The sequence below is a fragment of the Taudactylus pleione genome, unplaced genomic scaffold (assembly GCF_031769625.1).
Source record: "Taudactylus pleione unplaced genomic scaffold, aTauple2 ptg000334l, whole genome shotgun sequence".
NCBI classification, from domain to species: domain Eukaryota; kingdom Metazoa; phylum Chordata; class Amphibia; order Anura; family Myobatrachidae; genus Taudactylus; species Taudactylus pleione.
The window spans coordinates 3,803,062-3,826,897 of NW_028284735.1; the positions used below are offsets into that span (position 1 = coordinate 3,803,062).

General features: G+C 48.1%; 1 protein-coding gene across 1 annotated transcript in view; it reads left to right on the forward strand.

Moving 5' to 3' along the window:
- The first annotated feature begins 2,170 nt into the window (after positions 1-2,170).
- The window catches only part of LOC148508930 (NXPE family member 1-like), a 234,627-nt gene continuing 212,961 nt past the window's right edge, over positions 2,171-23,836 (forward strand). The window contains exon 1 of the mRNA XM_088443800.1: positions 2,171-2,196. The gene's annotated coding sequence lies outside the window, so the exon portion shown is untranslated. The remainder of the gene's footprint in view (positions 2,197-23,836) is intronic.

Consider the following 23,836-nt stretch of genomic DNA (forward strand, 5'->3'; position numbering starts at 1 on the left):
GGCTCATCTCCCTTTGATAAAATTTCCCCACAGTGTGTTTTATACTTAACACCACTATTTGAGGATGGTTCACTGTTCAAGGGCCAGTGTTATGATCTGTTCTTGCCCCTAGGCTGAAATTTGCCAGCTAGCCTCTGTTGCTACAGAAAGTAAAGAGGGGATCTGCAGGTAGTCTACAATGATGATACTATTTGTTAGTGCTGCTTAAAGCAAGCAGTGAATAAATGCCAAGCGCTTGCGTGCTGCATCTATTCAATGGAAAGAGGTACTAGGGGCATGACCAGCAGCTCCCAGAGTTCTGGGCATGCATCCAACGTGACAAAAATGGGTTGTGGCTCGTAGGTACGGCTTTCCCTCGAGACAACGCCCTTTTAATTTTTTTATGTGCTTGCCAAAGTGTTGAGGGGCGCCAATTAATATATTCGCTTACCAAAAAAATTGGTCTAGGGCCGGCCCTGGAAGCAGGTCTATTGTATTGGGGATTTGAAGAGTGCTTTGAAGTCCTATTTTGAGGTTGATTTGAAATCGAATGATAGTAAATAATGTTTTGTGTGTTGGGCTATGTAAAAGTACCAATGTTTTTCCGATGGTCGATTTGATGGTGATTTGAGTCCAAATTTGATTTGAAGTCCGATTTTACATGCGATTTGGCCTTTAGTAAATATTCAAAGCCCAAATCGAAGCAAAATCGCACCTCAAATCACTCAAAATGCCAAATCAATAAATTTAGTAAATTTAGTAAATTTACCCCCGTGTGCGTCTTCCTTTACTTCTCACTGAGAAGCATTTGCCTCCAGGCACCAGCAGGGGGAGCTGCTGAAATGATTACCGGCTTCCTTATAGTGTACTAATCGAGTCATTGTGACTATTCGGCAGCTCTATACTACAGGCAGTGAGGGGACATACTGTGTGTCCCTGCCCTTTGAAGTAAAAAATTAAGTTGTCTTGCTCTGCCACAGTGACCTGTGACAGGGAGATAGGTGAGTCACATGAGTTTTGTACGGAGGGGAGGAGGAGGAGGGGGGTTACTGTGCAAGCTGCCAAGAGATGAGCACTGCTGAGTGAATTATATCAGTGCTGGTGGTGCAGTGTATGCTGGCAGTGTAATGTGGTGATGCAGTGGGTGCTAGTAGTGTAATGGCAGTGCTGGTGGTGCAGTGGGTGCTGGCAATGTAATGTCAGTGCTGGTGGTACAGTGGGTGCTGGCATGTAATGTGGTAATGCAGTGGGTGCTGGCAGTGTAATGTGGTGATGCAGTGGGTGCTAGTAGTGTAATGGCAGTGTTGGTGATGCAGTGGGTGCTGGCAGTGTAAAGTCAGTGCTGGTGGTGCAGTGGGTGCTGGCAGTGCAATGTGTTGGTGCAGTGGGTGCTGGCAGTATAATGGCAGAGCATGGGGATGCAGTTGGTGCTGGCACTGTAATGGCAGTGCTGGTGGTGCAGTGGGTGCTGGCAGTGTAATGGCAGTGCTGGGATGCAGTGGGTGCTGGTAGTGTAATGGCAGTGCTGGTGATGCAGTGGGTGCTGGCAGTGTAATGGTAGTGCTGGTGATGCAGTGGGTGCTGGCAGTGTAATGGCAGTGCTGGTGATGCAGTGGGTGCTAGTAGTGTAATGGCAGTGCTGGTGATGCAGTGGATGCTGGCAGTGTAATGTCAGTGCTGGTGGTGCAGTGGGCGCTGGCAGTGTAATGAGGTGATGCAGTGGGTGCTGGAAGTGTAATGGTAGTGCTGGTGGTGCAGTGGGTCCTGGCAGTGTAATGGCAGTGCTGGTGTTGCAGTGGGTGCTAGTAGTGTAATGGTAGTGCTGGTGATGCAGTGGGTGCTGGCAGTGTAATGTCAGTGCTGGTGGTGCAGCATACTTGCCAACACTCCCGATTCCCGCTGGAGGCTCCCGTTTTATTGACCAGTCTCCCACTGCCCCGCAAAGTTTATTAAATCCCCCGGATTCCCACTGCCCTGTTTTAATTCCGGACTGCGCATGCGCTAGTCCGGACGTGACAGGGGCGGGGCCTGATGTCATGATGCAAATTAGCCTGTCCCTGCACCGCAGGGTTGTGGGTAGTGTCAGCTGCCTCTCCCAGCAGAGCCTGCGAGTCATTAGTGCAGGCAGAGCCGAGTGACTGTGCAGTGTGCTTCTCATTCTCTACTGCATCAGCGGCTGGTACTTCTCCCTCCCCCTGCCATCCAGCCCAAACACATGTAAGTACTGTAGTTAATAGCAGTGCTCAGGGTGTGTGATTGGCTGTGTACCTTGTGGTTGAAGGTGCACTACGTGTAGCAAGATAAACGGGAGGGATAGGGAGAAGAGCTGGAGAGCAGAGTTGTTGGATTTGGACCTTACAAACAGAGAGCAGAGGGTCAGGGTCCCAATGATTTCTTGGTTACTCCTCGTGTGAAGTTATAAAGACTGATACCTGATATGGAACCTTGCAGCAACAACAGTTTTGTTTGCATAGTTCCTTTCTGGGTGAGGACTGGAGGAGGTTACTCTGATAATGTGATCAGCTTTTAGCACCTTCCTGTGCCTCCTCCCCCACATTTTTCCCTAACAATGTCAGTTGTCACCTCACCCTGCAGGAGGCAATGCTGAAAGCACTGATTATTATACTGCTGGTGCCCATTTTACACGCTATTACATCCTCCTTCTCCATACCCCTATACCCTGCCCATACCAGGGGTCACCTCAGGAGGCTATGCTTGCACCTCTGTAATTCCCATGTGCTATTTATCATGTGTCAGACAAGTGGAGTCCTACACTCCTGCCAGACATAGACTATACTCATCCTCCCACACACATCTATTGTATACAAAAGTGGCACATCTCACTCTCGCACACAGATATTACATATACATATACTACAGGCTAAAGGTATGCCCAATGCAGGTACATTTCCTGAAGCAGCCCGTTCTGACAGCATGCCATGTTGCTCTTAGCGCGCACTACAGTTTTCAATTGCCACCGTAGGAAACACCCCCGAATGGCAATAAATACACCCATAGGCAGAGCTTGACACGCCCCCTCAGCGGCAGCACAATCTGCTATCACCTATAATCTCCCTGAAACTGTTTTTTAAAAGTTGGCAAGTATGTGGTGCAGTGGGTGCTGGCAGTGTAATGTGGTGCTGGAAGTGTAATGGCAGTGCTGTTGGTGCAGTGGGTGCTGGCAGTGTAATGGCAGTGCTGGTGATGCAGTGGGTGCTGCAGTGTAATTGCAGTGCTGGTGATGCAGTGAGTGCTGGCAGTGTAATGGCAGTGCTGGTCATGCAGTGGGTGCTGGCAGTGTAATGGCAGTGCTGGTAGTGTAATGGCAGTGCTGGTGGTGCAGTGGATGCTGGCAGTGTAATGGCAGTGCTGGTGATGCAGTGGGTGCTGGCAGTGTAATGGTGATGCTGGTAGTGTAATGGCAGTGCTGGTGATGAAGTGGGTGCTGGCAGTGTAATGGCAGTGCTGGTGGTGCTGGCAGTGTAATGTCAGGGCTGGTGATGCAGTGGGTGCTGGCAGTGTAATGGCAGTGCTGGTGGTGCTGGCAGTGTAATGTCAGGGCTGGTGATGCAGTGGGTGCTGGCAGTGTAATGGCAGTGCTGGTGATGCAGTGGGTGCTGGCAGTGTAATGACAGTGCTGGTGATGCAGTGGGTGCTGGCAGTGTAATGACAGTGCTGGTGATGCAGTAGGTGCTGGCAGTGTAATGGCGGTGCTGGTAGTGTAATGGCAGTGCTGGTGGTGCAGTGGGTGCTGGCAGTGTAATGGCAGTGCTGGTGATGCAGTGGGTGCTGGCAGTGTAATGGCGGTGCTGGTAGTGTAATGGCAGTGCTGGTGGTGCAGTGGGTGCTGGTAGTGTAATGGCAGTGCTGGTGATGCAGTGGGTGCTGGAAGTGTAATGGCAGTGCTGGTGGTGCAGTGGGTGCTGGCATTGTAATGGTAGTGCTGGTGATGCAGAGGGTGCTGGCAGTATAATGGCAGTGCTGGGGATACAGTAGGTGCTGGCAGTGTAATGGCAGTGCTGGTGATGCAGTGGGTGCTGGCAGTGTAATGGCAGTGCTGGTGATGCAGTGGGTGCTGGCAGTGTAGTGGTGGTGCTGTTAGTGTAATGGTGGTGCAGTGGGTGCTGGCAGTGTAATGGTGGTGCTGGTAGTGTAATGTCAGTGCTGGTGGTGCAGTGGGTGCTGGCAGTGTAATGTGGTGCTGGAAGTGTAATGGCAGTGCTGTTGGTGCAGTGGGTGCTGGCAGTGTAATGGCAGTGCTGGTGATGCAGTGGGTGCTGGCAGTGTAATGGCAGTGCTGGTGATGCAGTGGGTGCTGGCAGTGTAATGGCAGTGCTGGTGGTGCAGTGGATGCTGGCAGTGTAATGGCAGTGCTGGAGATGCAGTGGGTGCTGGCAGTGTAATGGTGATGCTGGTAGTGTAATGGCAGTGCTGGTGATGCAGTGGGTGCTGGCAGTGTAATGGCAGTGCTGGTGGTGCTGGCAGTGCAATGTCAGGGCTGGTGATGCAGTGGGTGCTGGCAGTGTAATGGCAGTGCTGGTGGTGCTGGCAGTGTAATGTCAGGGCTAGTGATGCAGTGGGTGCTGGCAGTGTAATGGCAGTGCTGGTGATGCAGTGGGTGCTGGCAGTGTAATGACAGTGCTGGTGATGCAGTGGGTGCTGGCAGTGTAATGGCGGTGCTGGTAGTGTAATGGCAGTGCTGGTGGTGCAGTGGGTGCTGGCAGTGTAATGGCGGTGCTGGTAGTGTAATGGCAGTGCTGGTGGTGCAGTGGGTGCTGGTAGTGTAATGGCAGTGCTGGTGATGCAGTGGGTGCTGGAAGTGTAATGGTAGTGCTGGTGGTGCAGTTGGTGCTAGCATTGTAATGGTAGTGCTGGTGATGCAGAGGGTGCTGGCAGTATAATGGCAGTGCTGGGTATACAGTAGGTGCTGGCAGTGTAATGGCAGTGCTGGTGATGCAGTGGGTGCTGGCAGTGTAATGGCAGTGCTGGTGATGCAGTGGGTGCTGGCAGTGTAATGGTGGTGCTGTTAGTGTAATGGTGGTGCAGTGGGTGCTGGCAGTGTAATGGTGATGCTGGTAGTGTAATGGCAGTGCTGGTGGTGCAGTGGGTGCTGGCAGTGTAATGGTGGTGCTGGTAGTGTAATGGCAGTGCTGGTGGTACAGTGGGTGCTGGCAGTGTAATGGCAGTGCTGGTGATGCAGTGGGTGCTGGGAGTGTAATGGTGGTGCTGGCAGTGTAATGGCGGTGCTGGTGGTGCTGGCAGTGTAATGTCAGGGCTAGTGATGTAGTGGGTGCTGGCAGTGTAATGGCAGTGCTGGTGATGCAGTGGGTGCTGGCAGTGTAATGACAGTGCTGGTGATGCAGTGGGTGCTGGCAGTGTAATGGCGGTGCTGGTAGTGTAATGGCAGTGCTGGTGGTGCAGTGGGTGCTGGCAGTGTAATGGCAGTGCTGGTGATGCAGTGGGTGCTGGCAGTGCTGGTGGTGCAGTGGGTGCTGGTAGTGTAATGGCAGTGCTGGTGATGCAGTGGGTGCTGGAAGTGTAATGGCAGTGCTGGTGGTGCAGTTGGTGCTAGCATTGTAATGGTAGTGCTGGTGATGCAGAGGGTGCTGGCAGTATAATGGCAGTGCTGGGGATACAGTAGGTGCTGGCAGTGTAATGGCAGTGCTGGTGATGCAGTGGGTGCTGGCAGTGTAATGGCAGTGCTGGTGATGCAGTGGGTGCTGGCAGTGTAATGGTGGTGCTGTTAGTGTAATGGTGGTGCAGTGGGTGCTGGCAGTGTAATGGTGATGCTGGTAGTGTAATGGCAGTGCTGGTGGTGCAGTGGGTGCTGGCAGTGTAATGGTGGTGCTGGTAGTGTAATGGCAGTGCTGGTGGTACAGTGGGTGCTGGCAGTGTAATGGCAGTGCTGGTGATGCAGTGGGTGCTGGGAGTGTAATGGTGGTGCTGGCAGTGTAATGGCGGTGCTGGTGATGCAGTGGGTGCTGGCAGTGTAATGGCAGTGCTGGTGATGCAGTGGGTGCTGGCAGTGTAATGAGCAGTGAGGCAGTAATGCTAACCATTATTCCATGTTTGTAATTTTTGTAGTTTTTAAAGCTTGCATATAAGAAGGAAAATTGACAAATAATGTAACGAGCATGAATCAGGTAACAAAAATATAGTGTGTTGGATTGTTTGTGGGAAGGGGTCCCCAAACTGGTATCTTGCCTAGGGCCCCATGAGGTCTAACTCCGGCTCTGGTCCAGATTCTGGATAGTTTATATTGATCACTCTGTGGGGGTCATTCAGACCCGCTCGCGAGCGAAGGTCGCTCGCTAGCGGGTCAATGTTGGGCGAATGCCCATGCGCACGATGGAGGGAGCTCCGTCGTGCGCATGCGCTAGACACGGCGAGCGACGAGAAATACGTCTCTCGGGTCTCGCACCAAAGGGGGCGTGCTGTCGATGTTGAGTGACAGCACGCCCCCTTTGGTGGGCGTTCCGGGGCGTGGCTGCCAGATGGAACGCCTACTGTCTAAGTCCGGCCCCACTGACATCACTGTTGATGTCAGTGGGAGTGATTTTGGCTCTGATAGAGCCAAAATCACTCCTGGGCTTGCGGCAGTGAGACCCTACCACAAGGGTCTCGTCGCAAGCCCGATGGTCGCGATGGTCTTGACCATCATGACCATCATCATGGACGCTCGCATAAGCTGTGGGTGGTAACCCACAGCTATGCGAGCGTCCAAAAGGCCGCTCCACATTTAAATAGGACGGCCCTGATTCAGAGCGAGCGCTCTGGTCAGAGCGTTCAGCTCTGAATCAGGCCCACATTCTTTTAGCATGCTCAGATGACTCATTTCCGAGCCATCTAATTAAGAGATCTATCTCCACACTATATAAAAAGTCTACTGATGGAATTTTGGAAGGAGGTTCACCAGGCTCTGGAGTTATCAGGGTGATCACTAAACTTTCAAAGTCAATTTGTTACTAGCTCTCATTGTGCAAGAAACTTAACAAAGACTAGTGTGTCTTGGTTTGGCTCTAGGATATGCTGTTATTATAATAAAGTGGTGTGCGGGTAATACCTGCTAGCATTGTCTGGTTCAAGTCTGCCTGTATCATATCACTTTTGTATGCAGGTGTTTTTCAGAATCAAACACCTGGGGCTAAATTTACTAAGAATCGTGTTTGACCCGAGATTGCCTGAGTTGAAACACACTCAGCATTGCTGAAACATGGGAGACTTTTGACAGCTCAAATACTCAATTTTACCAAGAATTGTTATTTGCCGAATCGTGTTTTTTGATGGTGTATGTGATCATGTTTCTCCCTGAGCTCCCTGTGTCTGACAGCAGCCACACAGTCCCAAACAAGCAACCTGCACATTTCAGTGAGATATGTGCAGGCTACTTGTGTATAATAATTATTAAAATAAAGGGTTCATTTTAAATTAAAATTGACGTGAGGTTCCTCCCCCAAAGCATAACCAGCATGAGTCAATCCTGGTTTAAAAATTTGGGGAAAAAGTGGCGTGGGGTTCCCCATATTTTTAAAACCAGCACCGGACTCAAACTAGCTGGGGTGTAATGCCACAGCCAGGGGGCCCTTTTACTGGGTCACCCCGGCCAAAGCATTAATTTATAATTTACCGGGGAAGAGATGTATGTGGAAACACATACATCTATTCAATGTCCGAGTTGTTTGGGCTCTGTCGGTTGTCTCTACTGGAGAAGGGGACCGACATGCGCCAGGAGATAAGTGAGTATGGGTGTCGGCTGCCTGCTGGCACTTGTAGTACCACAAGTGCCAAAGGGAAGGTACGCTGGCACCTGTAGTCCCACTGTGAAAAACTATAGTAGCCATCTATTTTTAACACTATTACTCCTGCACCCACCGGCGACGGGTGCAGGGAAGTGCCCTGGTCTTCAGCCAAAGCCTGGAGTGCTCAGGAAAGTGGGGGGGGCTCCTTTATTGGGGGGTCCCCTCCTCCCCTGGGATCTCCGGCCTGGGCTGACTAACGTGGAGTGTTAATGCTTTGGCGACCTGGTGACAGGTTTTAAAAATATGGGGATCCTTACTCCATTTTTCCCTGTATTTTTAAAACCAGGACTGGCTCACGGAGCCCAGTGCTGGTTCATAAAATATGGGGGACCCCTACATGTTTTTTACCCATATTTTTAGAACCGGGAGTTGCTCAGGATCCCGGGACTGGTTATGCTTTGGACAGAACCCCACATCAATTTTTTAAAAAATTTAACCATTTTTAGGCTAATTACAGGCAGAAACATACACAGGTCACAGTGATCTGTGTATGTTTCTGCCAAACATGCAGCGCTCAGGAGGTAGTCTATTTGACACCTATATAGGACTGAGGCCCTGATTCAGAGCCGGACGCTCTGACAGAGCGCTCGCTCTGAATCAGGGCCATCCCTCCTCCTTTTTGGAGCGGCCTCCTGGCCACTTGCATAGCTGTGGGTGACCACCCGCAGCTATAGCGAGCGGCCAAAATGATGGTCGCGATGGTCAAGACCATCGTGACCATCGGGCTTGCGACGAGACCCTTGCAGTAGGGTCTCGCTGCCGCAAGCCCTGGAGTGCTTTTGGCTCTATCAGAGCCAAAAGCACTCCCACTGACATCACTAGTGGTGTCAGTGGGGCCGGCCCCAGACGGTAGGCGTTCCCATGGGAACGCCTCCATCTGGGCAGCCATATCCCCGGCACGCCCACCAAAGGGGGCGTGCTGTCAATCACCATTGACAGCACGCCCTCTTTGGAGCGAGACCCATAACGACGGCTTGGCCGTCATTATTCGGGTCTCGCGCATGCGCACGATGGAGCCGCCTCCGTCGTGCGCATGCGCACTTGGGCAACATCGACCCGCTTGTGAGCGCTCAGCGCTCGAGAGCGGGTCTGAATCAGGTCCTGAGTTTGCTAAAATTAGACCCGTGATTAAAAGTACGATTCTTGGTGAATTCCCGAGTTGTATTCCTGGCTATGAAAAGTACCTGCGAGTTTTAACCAATTGTGTATTTATTTCTATTTGTGTTTTTACCCATGTTTTAAAGAAAGTTTCATGATTTCTCACCTGAGTTTGCCTTTAGTAAATTTCTGAGTAATAAAAAATGGCCAAACACACCCATGATTGCAATCTTGACCAGACATGCAGCTTAGTAAATTTACCGCTTGGTGTGGGGGAGGGTTGTTCCTAGTGGATTCACCTAGTGTAGAGTTCTCTTGCTTGTAATTGCTGAATTGCGTTTGCACTGCATAGCCAGGACTGACAACATAAATCATGGGACCCTGGGTTCCTGGCAGGAACAGGCCAGTCGCTTATGAATCTGCCTTACCTACTATTTATGTGGTTTCTATGCAATGGGGAACCTCTGAAGAAATTGTTCCTCCCTGGGCAGATGATGACTTCGGTCGGTATTTACTATTCATGTAGGAGATCACATTGTCTGGAAGATGCCTGTTTGCAAAGAAATATAACCAATGTTATATAACAGAGGTTTGACCAGATAATACATAGTAACAGATGTTTTGGTGCAGGGCAATATGTGAACTTTCCTGATCAAACAATTTTATATTATTAAACTGTATTTGCAAATTTGGTACCATTTGTATCAGTAATGTTTTTTTTTAATGAAGATTACTGTCCCCAAACATTTTCCTTCTAATACTGCCAGTTGTGGTTAATCTCCAGCCATTTCTTCCATATCTATTCAGCCTCATCCCACCTTGTGTTCTCCAGCTCATCTGTGTCTCTCCATCCTCATTCCTTGTCTCCCTGCTCTCTTTTGTCTATCAGGCCCTAGCCCCCTTCTGTCTCACCAGCCCAGTATTTTTACAAACCCCACAGAGTCCCTCCATCCCCAATCCCAGTTTCTTTCCAGCCCTTACTGTTTCTCCATCCCCAGACCCTTTCTTTCTCTCCACCTCCACAGTGTACCCCTAGCTCCCAGTGTCCCACCAGCCCCTGCAGTATCTTTTCAGCACATCAGTGTCCCACCAGCCAGCTCCCACAGTGTCCCTCGAGCCAGCCAGATCCTACAGTATCCCTCCAGGCAGCCCCCACAGTGTCCCTCCAGCCAACTAGCTGGAGGGACACTGTGTCCATTTAGCCAATCTGCTCCCATAGTGTCCCTCCTGCCAGCCAGTTTCCCTCCAGTGAGCTCCCACAGTGTCCCGTCAGCCAGTTCCCACAGTGTCCCTCTAGTCAGCCAAATCCCACATTATACCTACAGCCAGCCAGCCCCAAAAGTATCTCTCCAGACAGCCAGATACCACTGTATCCCTTCAGCCAGCTCCCACAGTGTCCCTCCACCAGCCAGACTCCACTCTTACCCCACTGTGGCTCCTCTGCTGTCTTCTAGTGGTGTGGCACTGCATGACATCATTACATTACATGTACTGTGCCGCAATAAAAAAAAACTTTGTTGCCCCGGCTGGTGCTGGTCCAATAAATCTACATGCCAGAAGGACTCCATGTACAGACTCTGTACCTGCCTGCAACCTGCTGATCATGCAGCAGTGCAGGCAGCGGTCAAATAATGTTTTATCTGTGGGCCTCCTAGAACTTCGGGGTCCATTACAGCTGTGCCTCAAGTCTCCCCTGTCACTGGCCATTTGCATAGCATGTTTGGTTTATTTCATGGATGAAGTGTGTTTGCTGGTAAAGGGTTGCTACTTGAATTAAGACCTGATGGACATATTCTGATGTGCATTGCAGTGAATCTTGGCATTCACCTCTAAGCCAAGTAGTTTGCTGGTTCTTATTCCAGAAACTGTGCTTCAGCTATGGTGCAGCAGCCTTCATCTATGCAGTGAACTTCTCCATAGTTGCTCCTAAGCACAATTTCTACATATATTTTTCTGGCTCCAAATGGGATTTTTCTGCTTTCAATTGTATTTTTTGCTCAGCAAAGATATTTTATACTTTTGTGTCTTTAGCTTCTGCATGGTCAATGATGGCTGTATTACTGAGAGATGAGGATTTTGAGGAATCACAGGTTTGGAGGAGATGTTATCTTCTGTGACATGGTGTAGAGGTGTAGATGCTTAAATGTAGAGACTGCTATATTCTACTATTCTACTATATAAGTCAAGGTACTGACAGTATAGTGGGTCTCTGAGGAGACAGGGTCTTAGTACTAATATAAATCTGCTTGACTGTGCAGATGCTGCTTTATTTGTCTGTATGCAGGTGGCTGCTTTTGACAATGTGGCAAATCTTTGTAAAGTCAAATGTTTGTACACAGTGCTTAAAGTGGTCCTAGAGAAGTGGTGGAACTCGCCGCCCCCCCTCGGTGCAATGTCAATAAAGGGACAGCGCGCACCATAGATGCGTGCCATAAAAGGGCGTGGTCTCAAAGGAAAGGGGCGTGGTCACATAATAGTATTTCTGATACAAATTATGCCACACAGTAGCACATTCTTGATTCACATTCCACAACATAGTAGTGTCTCCTAATCATGTATGACACACAGCAGTGACCCTTTTACACAATGTCCACATTTGTGCCCCATATACACAATGCCTACAGCAGTACTGCCCCTTGTACAATTCCCACAGTAATAGTGCCCCTTACATATAATGCCCATGGTATAAATCCCACTTAAGCAGTGCCCCCAGTATAGGTAGTGCCCCTTATTCAGTGCCCACAGTGGTAGTGCCCCTTATGCAAAGCCCACAGTAGTGGTAGTGCCCCTTATGCATGGCACACAGTAGTGGTATTGCCCCTTATGCAGTGCCCCCATTAGTGTTAGTGCCCCTTATAGAGCCCACAGTAGTGGTAGTGCCCCCTTATGCAGTGCCCTCAGTAGTGGTGCCCCTTATGCAGTGCCCCCAGTAGTGGTAGTACCCCTTATGCAATGCCCACAGTGGTAGTGACCCTTATGCAGTATACACAGTGATAGTGCCCCTTATGCAGAGCCCACAGTAGTGGTGCTTCTTATGCAAAGCCCCCCTTATGCAGTGCTCCCATGAGTGGTGCACCCTCTGCAATGCCCCCATTAATAATCCCCATGTAATAGTGCCCCCATTAGTAAACCCCCTGTAATAGTGCCCATAATAGTAGTGCTCCTAGTAGTAATGCCCCCAGTAGTAGTGCCCCTAGTAATGACGTCTCTCCCATAGTGAACAGCACATAGCGGAAGCCGGACCTCATGCTGTTGGCGTTGCGGGGAGGGAGCTGGGTGCCCGCTGGTAGCAAAATCTCAGTGGGCGCCCAGCAAATGGAGCCTCCTTGCGGCGCCGGGGTTAGGTGAGTTAGAGGAGGCAGAACTGGTTCCGTCTTCAAATAGAGGTGACGGAACTCAGCTCCGCCCCATTCCAGCCCACTTTAACCCCTGGATGTACTCCTATTTCTGAGTAGCCACTGTTTGCAGACTATATATACATTTCTGTGTTGTCATATGCAGATAGCTGACCTGGCAGTGTGGCAGATCTGTGAGTCAGAATATATGTGCCCCACTTGCTGACAGACAATATTTTACTTTCTCTAGAAACCTATGGGCTGAGTATACAGTAAGTATACAGTGAGTAACAGACCACATAAACCACTCCTACATTTCAATAATTCCAAACTAGATGTGAACATCTGAAGAATGGTGTTTTCAGAGCCGTAACTAGACTTTTTGGTGCCCTGTGCCAGAAAGAGCATTGGCACCCCCCTCATTTTTCAAAGGGACGTAATGCACCCAAAAAAGGGCCATAGCTTCATGGGGAAGGGCCAGGGAAGCGATAGGAGAGGCCAGGAGATGCTGGGGATGAAATAAGAGGAAGCTACAAGCAAGAATGATAATAAACAGAAATTTGACAGGCCCAAACAGCGCCCCCTGACCTGTGGTGCCCTGTGCGATGGCACCGGCCCTGGGTGTTTTATTGTACTAATAGGATTCTTGAAAAGCATTGGTAAACCGGGAATACAAACAAGCAATGGAATGAATCTGAATCTGAGTTGGATGCAGTTGTGGCCTTCCTCGCGTCTTTTGCTGCAATTGCGTCTGTGACTTTATGCTGATGCAGCTACAATACCTTTCCCTTGTGTACAGCCAAATATGCAAGGACTGATACAGCCACTTTCAGTGTGGTAGAGCTTATTTCCCCTTCGCACTAGGGACCTGGAAGTGACGTGAGTGAGGGCAGAAGTGCAGTTCCATGCCCATTAAGGCCACCTAAAGAAGAAACTTGTCCCCTCGCAGGCTCGCTGCACTTCATACTCTGTGGCTTGCTATGCTCGCCACAAGATTATATTCCCCCTCTATGCCCACATGGATAGTAGGGAATGATGTTGGACAGTAGCTGATGATTTCAGGGTCCTCTCCATGAGGGGGAAACCAGACACTACCTTACAGATATGTTCCGTAGGATGGGAGTTGTAGTTAGAAGCAGGGGGAAGGATAGGAGTAGTAGTGGAAAGCAGAGGGCAGGATGGGAGTAGTAGGTAGAAGCAGGAGCAGAATAGGAGTAGTAGTGGGAGGCAGAGGGCAGGATGGGAGTAGTAGGTAGAAGCAGGGGCAGGATAGGAGTAGTAGTGGGAAGCAGAGGGCAGAATGGGAGTAGTACATACTTGCCGACAATCAGCTCCAGCCTTCCGGGAGGGAGCTGATTGTCGGCTAATAGCGGGGGCAGGGCTGGCCATTGGGGGCGGAGCGGCCATTTTGTGTCACACTGGGGGCGTGATTTTCGGCATTGTGAAGCAGGGGGCGGGGCCACGATGACGAGATTCTGCGCGAATCGCGTCACCGGGCCCCCCACCTCAGGTATTTCTGTTTTTTTCAGGGGGGAGGTGGGGAGGATCAGAGACTTCCGGGAGGCTTGCCTGCCTTTCCGGGGGGCCGGGAGCAGCACCTGAAAATTGGGAGGCTCCCGGCCAAATCGGGAGGGTAGGCAAGCCTGGAGTAGTAGTTAGAAGCAGGGGGCAGGGTATGAGTAACAATGGGAAGCAGGGGCAGGATGGGAGCAGTAGTTAGAAGCAGGGGGCAGGATAGGAGTAGTATTGGGAAGCAGAGGTCAGGACGGGAGTAGTAGTTACAAGCAGGGGGCAGGATGTGAGTAGTAGTTAGAAGTAGGGGGCAGGATATGAGTAAAAGTGGGAAGCAGGGGGCAGGATGTGAGTAGTAGTTAGAAGCAAAGGGCAGGGTAGGAGTAAAAGTGGGAAGCAGGGGGCAGGATGGGGTAGTAGTTAGGAGGGGCCAGAATGAGAGTAGTAGTAGGAAGCAGAGGCAGGACGGGAGTAGTAGTTAGGGGGCATAATGAGAGTAGTAGCAGGAAGCAGGCGCAGGATGGGAGTAGTAGTTAGGAGGGGGCAGAATGAGAGTAGTAGTAGGAAGCAGGGGCAGAATGAGAGTAGTAGTAGGAAGCAGGGGCAGGATGGGAGTAGTAGTTAGAAGCAGGTGGCAGGATAGAGGTAGTGGTGGAAAGAAGCAGAAAGAATAGGACTGAAAGGAAGTCACCTGGAAAAGTAATCTCCGCAGAGCTCTCTGGTCCCAGCCGCCGTTCCTGCCTCCCATAGTACAGCACTGTGCCACTGTCACTGACAACTGGCTCTTTCTCCAAACTACATAGCTGCTGCGCGCACAACTCTACACACCTCCAGCAGCCCCAGGGATGGGAACGGATGGCCTAACCCATCCCACAGAGAGGGGTAGGCAGGTAGCGGAGGATGAAAGAGGGGACACAGGAGATGGGAGGCAGCTTCCATTGAAGTGCGGCAGCCGGACCCTTGCAGAGATGAATTGGCGCAGATGGCTGGCAGTGTCAGCCCCTTTTACTGGGACTGGGGAGCATGGGCCCAATATTGACCTCTCAGCAGCCCCACCTTCTTTGGAGACTGAAACTCAGGGCCGGTTCTATGATTACGCATGGTATGCGGCCGCGTAGGGTGCCACATAGTGAAGGGCGCTGCGGCCGCGACCATGCTGATTTATAAACAACAGCCAGCAACAGAGAGGCTGACCGCGGGCAGACTGTGTCACTGTGATACAGCTGCACCGCGGTCCTAATGGGCGGCCGTCCGATGGCTTGTATAGGGCGACATGACGTCACGTCGCCGCCACAGGCCCGAATAACACTCCCCCATGAGTGGCGCCATGCTGCGCCGGCCCTTCTGTCCCTGCATCCTTCGTCTTCCCGTGGATCCACTACCGATGACCTGAGAGGAGGCGCCAAGAGATGGGGAGGGGCCAATAGGGAATGCTATCCTCCCCCGTGTGGCTTAACCCCTCCAGGGACATGGCCATCACTGGTTAATAGTGCCCCATTGCTAAAAACTGCCCTGGTGGTCTAGTGGGGGTGTGGAGACAACCATGCCCCACTGCCGGAGGCCTCCCTCAGGGAGCTGCCTTACCTTCCCCAATGCGATTGGCTGCGGCTCTCCCTCTGTGCTGGATCCATTATCAAGGGCTGGGGCTGGCTGGCAACTTTCAGCCTGGGGGGCAAACCAGAGCAAGGGGCCCTGCTTTTCTTCCGGCAAGTGCAATTTTAAAAACGGGCATGACAGTAATGTCCTGGGGATGTGTACCACAGTAAACTACTACATGTCTGATTTTTGAACCTCATATTTACCTTTATTTACTTCAGTGACATTGAATATATTACACTATAATGTGCTTGTTTTTCACCTTCTGACAAAAAAAAATATATATACTAATGTGCCCAGCTATAACGTGGCATCACAGCGTTATCGCTCACGCCACGCATGGCGCGCCACACACCACGCCATGAGTCGCGCCACAAAGAAAGTTTAGTAATGAAAAAAGTCATTACGTGTAATACAACATTTTGCCCACCAGATGTCACTTTTCCTAATCTACATAGCGCATGCGTCTGATTTCATTACGTGTAATACAACATTTTGCCCACCAGATGTCACTTTTCCTAAACTACATAGCGCATGCGTCTGATTTCATTACGTGTAATACAACATTTTGCCCACCAGGTGTCACTTTTCCTAAACTACATAGCGTATGCGTGTGATTTCCAATGTACCGTATCGGTATGTTCTGTATCACCGCCCGATGGTTGTTTGACAGAAGTGGTGATTCGGTACACTATACAGTATTACAGCGTTTTCCACATGGAATCAGGAATGTACGGTATAATAAAGCGGTAGAAGAATGTCTAATCCAGTTTGAAATCATTAAGCTCTGTATTACCCACTGACTGTGCGGTTGAAATCATACTGTGTTTGCGCAAATGTAAATACTGTCAGCACTGTCCCAGACTTAGACATTAGACTTTACAAACTACAGAACTCTAGTAATGGGTGAAGCGTGTGGCCTAGCGGTCTAATGCCTAGTCTCACTGCTTTTCCCCTCTTCTTGTTCCGTGGGTTCGAGACCTTGAAAATATGTTTTTTTAAATTATTTTTAAAATCTTCACTTAAAATATTCAGTATTCAATACAGTACATGTGGAGCGCATGCCTGCCCAGTGCTTCGGGAGTCAAACAGCGAAAATAGGATTTTTATTATTGTACATACAGTACTGTACCTTAGAACGCAAACTTGCGTCAATGCCGGCGCTGACATAGACGTGGACATTATAGTGATTTTTTATGACCATCAAGTGGCAATGGGCCCTGTTAAAGAGACTGGTCTCTGTATAACAATCTGACTGCGCGTTTAAACCGCAAAATTGCGTCAATGTCAGTGCATGCCCAGTGGTCGCTTTCAATCACAATGGAATGTGTGCCGCATGTCCAGTGGAGCCAAGCCATACACTAAGTAGCGCTATGCCATGGCGCATGCCCAGTTGTCTGTATTGCTACAGTACTGTTGAATTTTCACTCTTGTGCCATTCTGCACTGTCCGAGACTTACCGTACAGTATACACAATAGTAAATTCATGACTTCAGAAAGTGCTACAGTAGTGGACTTTGTTTGGAGGGAAGTCTCTGTATTACAAACTGACTGTGCTCTAGAGTGCAAACTTGCGTCAATGGCAATGCTGTCCCAGACTTTAGTGATTTAAAGTGTTCAGTAACTGATAGTTGACTCTGTTTAAGAGAGAGGTCCCTGTAGTACAATCTGACTCTGCGTTTAAACCGCAAAATTGCGTCAATGTCAGCACAGTTGGCGCTGTGGTGACTTATAGCCAGTTCTGATGGGTTACGGTACAAATAGGATCTCTGGCGCATGCCCAGTGGTGGGGTTGCAATGCATTGCCAGTGGTGCTGCTCCATAGCCATACCCTTGTAGCGCTATGCCATGGCGTACACTATGGAAGATCATACAGTAGCGGGTCATGATTCACACACAGTGAAAGTGGGATCTCCGTATTACACACTGACTGTGTAATAATAATATTAAAAATAAAACGTGTAACCTTGACTGTCTAATAATAATAATAAAAAAGTTTAACCTTCCAGGTTTCGAACCCAGATCCGGTTTATACAGACGTCTGCAATGTAGAAGTTCGATTTGTTACCTCTACGCTACAGACGCCTGAGTACTTCATCGTATGGTACTGTAGATGTCACATAAAGTACTGTAGAGGACAGATGCAATTCTTACTAGGAGAGACTTGTGAGCAAGGGGTTAGGTGATCCGTCTTGCTTACACTTCTCTCCTTATGTTCGAGACCTTGATAATTTAATTTATTTTTTTAATGTTCACTATAGTACTGTAGTTCAGTCTTGTTATCCAACCCTTACAAAAATCAATATATTGTACTGTAGATGTGCCCAGCTACAGTACTGTAGTTTGTTGCTCCATACGGTACGCCATACAGTATACCGCATTGCTAGTTGCGCGCTACACTGTGGCGTATTGAGTCTCAGCACTGCGCATGCCCAGTTGTCTGTATTATAGTAAGTACAATACGGTAGACATTGTAGTGATTCCCTGACTCTAGGAACTACAGTACAGTAGATGCAGTAGTCTAGGGGGCTAATGCCTAGCCCTACTGCATCTACCATTTTCTTGTCCCGCTGGTTCGAGACCTTTAAAGTATATACTGTATACGGTAATTTTATTTTGTTTTAAATCTTCACTAATACATTATCCAGAAATTCTGGTATTTCTATGCCACAGTACTTTATGACAAAAAAGTGTAACCTTGACTGTGTAATAATAATAAAAAATAAAAAGTGTAACCTTTCAAGTTTCGAACCCGCAAAAGGGTTGTACAGGTAGCGTAATGTATTGGTTTGATTATTTACCATTACACTACAGCCGACTGCAATACCAAGGTTGCACCTGGCTTGAGTGTTTCCTACAATATTGTACGTCATCGTATCTCAGGCGCATGCCCAGATCTACGGTATACCCATGTAGTGCTTTTTTTTTTTTTTAAAGTCTTCGCTACTTTTGTTCAGTATTGTTATCCAACCCTTACTAAACTCGGTACATTTTATATAGTAGGGGGTAAATGTACTAAGATGGGAGTGCTATTAAGAAGTGATGTTGCCCATAGCAACCAATCAGATTCCAGGTATTACTGTATCTTCTAGAAGGTGCTACTGTAGATAAATGAGAAGTAGAATCTGATTGGTTGCTATGGGCAACATACAGTACAGTAACTTCTTCAATAGAACTCCCATCTTAGTAAATTTACCCCTACATGTTTAACTTTTTCCCCCCAATTTTTTTTCTTCCGCCCCCAAAATGAAAGTGAATTTTTAGTGTGTTCTGACTTTTTTTTTTTAAAAAGTTACGCAGTTTACAGTACCTTTAGGGGAATGTCTTAAGGCTGCACGTTGAAGGCTTCCCGCAACGTTGCACCCCAATTCACCAATTTTTTCCGCCTGCTATTCATACAGTAGGCGAAACTTTTTCACATACTGTCTTACTGTACATTGCATTGACTTCTCGCCTACGGTAGGCGGAAAAGCTTTCAAATTGAATACAGCAATAATTTTACGCCTGGCGAAATGACGTAATTTGCGAAACTTTTTTTAGCCAATCACGTGTTTTTGCTCCAATGGGTGAAAAAGTGCCAACCAATGTGCTCCCAACTGTCATCTCACAGGCTGTGTTTGAAAAATGACAGATGGGAGCTGATTGACTGACACCTTATCACTTTTTTATCACTTTTCACTCTGTCTCCTAACACTGCTTAGTACAGTAAATAGACCCCTTGGAGTGAAAAGACGAGACCGGCTAAAAAAAGTAAATAGACCACCCCTAAATTGAAAACGGCCCTCAGTGTATACAGTACTGTATGTCTACTGTACTGTATTCTATTGGAAGTGCCGGGCAGCTGTGAAATCACTGTGATGGGCAACAGGGATACTGTACAGTATATGACTGTGGGCGGCAAACCCCATCGGCTGGCGCGCCCCTGGTGAGTGAAATCCTGGCCAATAGGACGATACACCCCTGCATCTGTGTGTTATTGTCTTTTTCTACCTTTTTAATGACAGATGCACGTGTTGGGTCTCAGGCGCACTTAAATACTGAATTACAGTACATACAGTACAAACACCAATTGTATAAATTAATGACAATTTTTATTTAACCTACAGTAACATGCTGTACAGAGGGGGGGAACTTCTTTAGCTTTCCACCCCTGTAGTCCTCTACTGTCCCACGCTTCTTTCTTCTACCGCTGGCATGTCCTGGAATTCCAAGCTGGACACGGACATGACTACTGTACAGTACCTACAGTAGGAGGAAGGAGATGATGTGAGAACAGTCCTTCCTCAATGTCGACCGATACGCCCTACTGGACCGAGGACTACAGTACACAAAAAGATTAGGCTTTTAAGTTAAAATCATCACTGGCACTTTTGGCCTCAGATCCAGAGTTTCACCTATACCAGGTGCAGACTCTACCTTGCATCGGACTGCAAGGTCCACTGTACGCCCTGAAGAAAGGAGGCTAGGCAGAGACAAACAGACAGTAAAAGACAGACACACAGGTTCTCACCGGAGATGCTCTTGTTCTTCATCCTGCTTGATCCCACACACCCTGTACTGTAGGAGAGAGAATCCGCTGTGCAGGGCCCTTCCCTGCTCTAACAGTGTCACTCTAATCCACTTCTCCACATTAATATACTGTATATGCCATAACTAACCAGCCTAACAAATTTATTAATAACTAATTTGTATTATAATTAAGCCTGGTGGTGAAATACTGTAAGCAGTGCCCCTAGGCCCACAGCCCATATAACGATAAAAAAAAAAAATACATGAAACAAGACAGTATTTGGGTGCCCCAGATGGAGGTGAACAGCAGCTGTCATTTTGAGGTGAAAATAACTCCAAACCCCCCCCCCCCTACTGTAGCAGCAGGTGGCCCTGGGTTTCCCAAAGAACAAACTGGCAGGGAGCTAGAAGTATTAGAAGATTCGTCTGAATGCGATAACAGCACTAACATTATCAAAAATGCTTCTCTCACCGTATCCTGATGTCGAAGGGACCGCCGCTCCAACCATACAGTAGATGTACAGTAGAAGCCTGTCTCTCAATGCACAGTGCACCCACTACTGTGAGTCGTCCACTTTATCGCCCAGTGTGTACGCACCATAAATCTTGAACAGAGCCTCCATAACAACAAAAACAAACACAGACAGAGGGAGAAAAAGAAAGAGGGAGGGGGGGGAGATGGAGAGAGAAAGACAGAGAGAAAAAGAGAGAGAGAGAGAGAGAGAAAAAGAGAGAGGGAGGGAGAGAAAGACAGAGAGGGAGAGAGGGAAAAAGAGAGAAAGGGAGAGGGAGAGAGAGAGAGACTGACAAGGGAAAAATAGGAGAGAGATACAGTGCTGTAGAAAAGAATGTGGTGTACTGCACTTACGCGGCATGGAAACGCCACTGGAGGGTGGTGGAAAAAGAACAGTTTCCATCAAAACCATTTGGAAACACATAAACTGTGTAATGGTGCGTACACACTACACGATATGCTCCCTGAGTCGTCCACTTTATCGCCCAGTATGTACGCACCATAAATCTTGAACAGAACCTCCATAACAACAAAAACAAACACAGAGGGAGAAAAAGAAAGAGGGAGGGGGGGAGAGGGAGAGAGAAAGACAGAGAGAAAAAGAGAGAGAGAAAGATAGAGGGAGGGAGAAAAAGACAGAGAGGGAGAGAGAAAAAGAGGGAAAAAGAGAGAGAAAGAGAGGGAGGGAGAGAGAAAGAGAGAGAGGGGGGGAGAGGGAGGGAGAAAAAGAAAGAGAGGGGGAGAGGGAGGGAGAGAAAGACAGAGAGGGAGAGAGAAAGAGAGAGGGAAAAAGAGAGGGAGGGAGAGAGAGAGGGAGAAAAAGAAAGAGGGAGGGAGGGAGAGGGAGAGAGAAAGACAGAGAGAAAAAGAGAGAGGGAGGGAGAAAAAGAAAGAGAGGGGGAGAGGGAGGGAGGGAGGGACAGAAAGACAGAGAGGGAGAGAGAAAAAGAGAGAGACAGAAAAAGATACAGTAATCTACTTATGCGTACAGAGGCCAGCGAGCTGTGCCTCCAGCTGCTCCTGTTTGAATTTTTTGACTGTGTGTTTAAGAAAAAACGATTATACGGTAGAAAAAATAACACCTCCATACTGTACATAACACCAATACAAACACACAAAAAACAAGAGTGATAGTGTAGAAGACAATTTATAGTACTGTATACTGTAGTAGTGTAAGGTACAGTACTTACGTGGGTAAAAACCCAAATCTGGGTCAGTGGGGGACTGGCGCTGGGGCTTTCCTTGTTGCAGAACTGTGGGGGGAAAAAAACAGAATGTTCCTGTTATACAAGTACAGTAGAGAAAGAATTACAGTAGGGCCTGATTCAGATCCGCGCGCAACCGAGTCAATTGTCCGGCAGTGCGCACGCGAGCCCCGGAGCAAGTGAGATGGGTCTTTGTAGTACGGGAGGGAGAGAGAGACACTGTGAAAGTAAAAAAAAGGAGTGCGATACAGTAGAAGACAATGTAAAGTAGTGTACGGTACAGTACTTACACAAAATGGACTGTTTCCGTTTCCACGGATCGTCTATGCCCTGCACTGTGGGTGACAAAAATTGTCATTTTGCATGAAAACAGTATGGAAAAATGTCAATAATTCAGCCAGACAGTACTATTGCTACTGTATTATTACACTTTAATGACAGTATCCACTTACTGTACAGTGTGGGACATGGGCATTAAAACAGGTTTTGTATACAGTACATGAGGCGATATTGTATTAATATTACAGTATTAATACAAAATGTCCAACAGTATAAAATTGTATACAGTACTTACTTGGCTGGGGAGGGGAGTCTGGGTCCTCCTCTTGCCCTGGGGAGGGCTGAGGCCCTTCAATGTCTTCAACTAAAATACACAAGGACAGAAACAATTATTGTGTAAGGAGAAGATGTTGGAGATGTTTTTAGAGAGAAAGAGAAAAACAGAGGGAGAGAGAAAGAAAGGGAGAAAGAGAAAAAGAGAGAGCGAGAAACAGAGGGAGACAGGGAGAGAGAGAAAAAAAGAAAAACAGGGAAAGAGAGCGAAAAAGAGAGAGAGAGACAGAGGAAAATTAAAGAGAGAGAAAGATAAAGAGAAAGAAAGAGGGAGAGAAAGGGGGGAGAGGACGAGAGAGAAAGACAGAGGGAGAGAGAAAGAGAAAAAGAGAGAGAGAGAGGGGGGAGAGGGAGGGAGAAAAAGAAAGAGGGAGGGGGAGAGGGTGAGAGAGAAAGACAGAGGGAGAGAGAAAGAGAGAGAGGGGGGAGAGGGAAGGAGAGAAAGAAAGAGGGAGAGAGAAAAAGAGAGAGAGGGGGGGGAGGGAGGGAGAGAAAGACAGAGGGAGAGAGAAAGAGAAAAAGAGAGAGAGGGGAGAGGGAGAGAGAAAGAAAGAAAGAGAGAGAGGGGGAGAGGGCGAGACAAAAAGACAGAGGTAGAGAGAAAGAGAGAGAGAGAGGGGGGAGAGGGAAGGAGAGAAAGAGAGAGAGAAAAAGAGAGGGTGGAGAGGGAGGGAGAGAGAAAGAGAGAGAGAGAAAAAGAAAGAAAGGTTTACTGGATTCGCTGCTCTCCAGCTCCACTATCACTATATGGAGGTGTTCTGCATAAAGAAAATAATAATACAGTATTGTACAGTACTCAGTGGGAAAGTAGAGGGTAAACATACTCAACTGTAACATTACTACAGTATATACTGTACTGTATTACAGTATTAATACAAAATGTCCAACAGTATAAAACTGTATACAGTACTTACTTGGCTGGGGAGGGGAGTCTGGGTCCTCCTCTTGCCCTGGGGAGGGCTGAGGCCCTTCAATGTCTTCAACTAAAATACACAAGGACAGAAACAATTATTGTGTAAGGAGAAGACGTTGGAGATGTTTTTAGAGAGAAAGAGAAAAACAGAGGGAGAGAGGGAGAGAGAAATAAAGGGAGAAAGAGAAAAAGAGAGAGAGAGAAAGAGGGAGACAGGGAGAGAGAGAAAGAGAGAGAGAAAAATAAAAAGAAAGAGAGAGAGAAAAACAGAGGGAGAGAGAAAGATAAAGAGAGAGAGAGAGAAAAACAGAGGGAGAGAAAGAGAGAGAGAGAGATAAAGAGAGAAAAAGAGAAAGAGAAAGAGAGAGAGAAAAACAGAGGGAGGGAGAGAGAGAGAGATATACAGTACTGTAGAAAAAAATGTGGTGTAGTGTACTTACGCGGCCAGATAAGGCCACTGGGCCCGGGGATATACCCTTGACTTGGTGATACTGTTGAAAAAAAATAATGTTACTATTACACTAGTACAGAAAAGAGAGACACTGAGAAAGAGAGAGAGGGATAAAGAGAGAGAGAGAAAGAGATACCGTAGGTAGAGAGAGACTGACAAGGGAAGAAAAGGAGAGATATACAGTGCTGTAGAAAACAATGTGGTGTACTGTACTTACATGACATGGGGCTTCCTGCAGCCTCCTCATCAATGACGAGTCTGTCTGTGTGTACAGTATAAGAAAAAAAATATTATACAAAAAATCAAAAAGGCA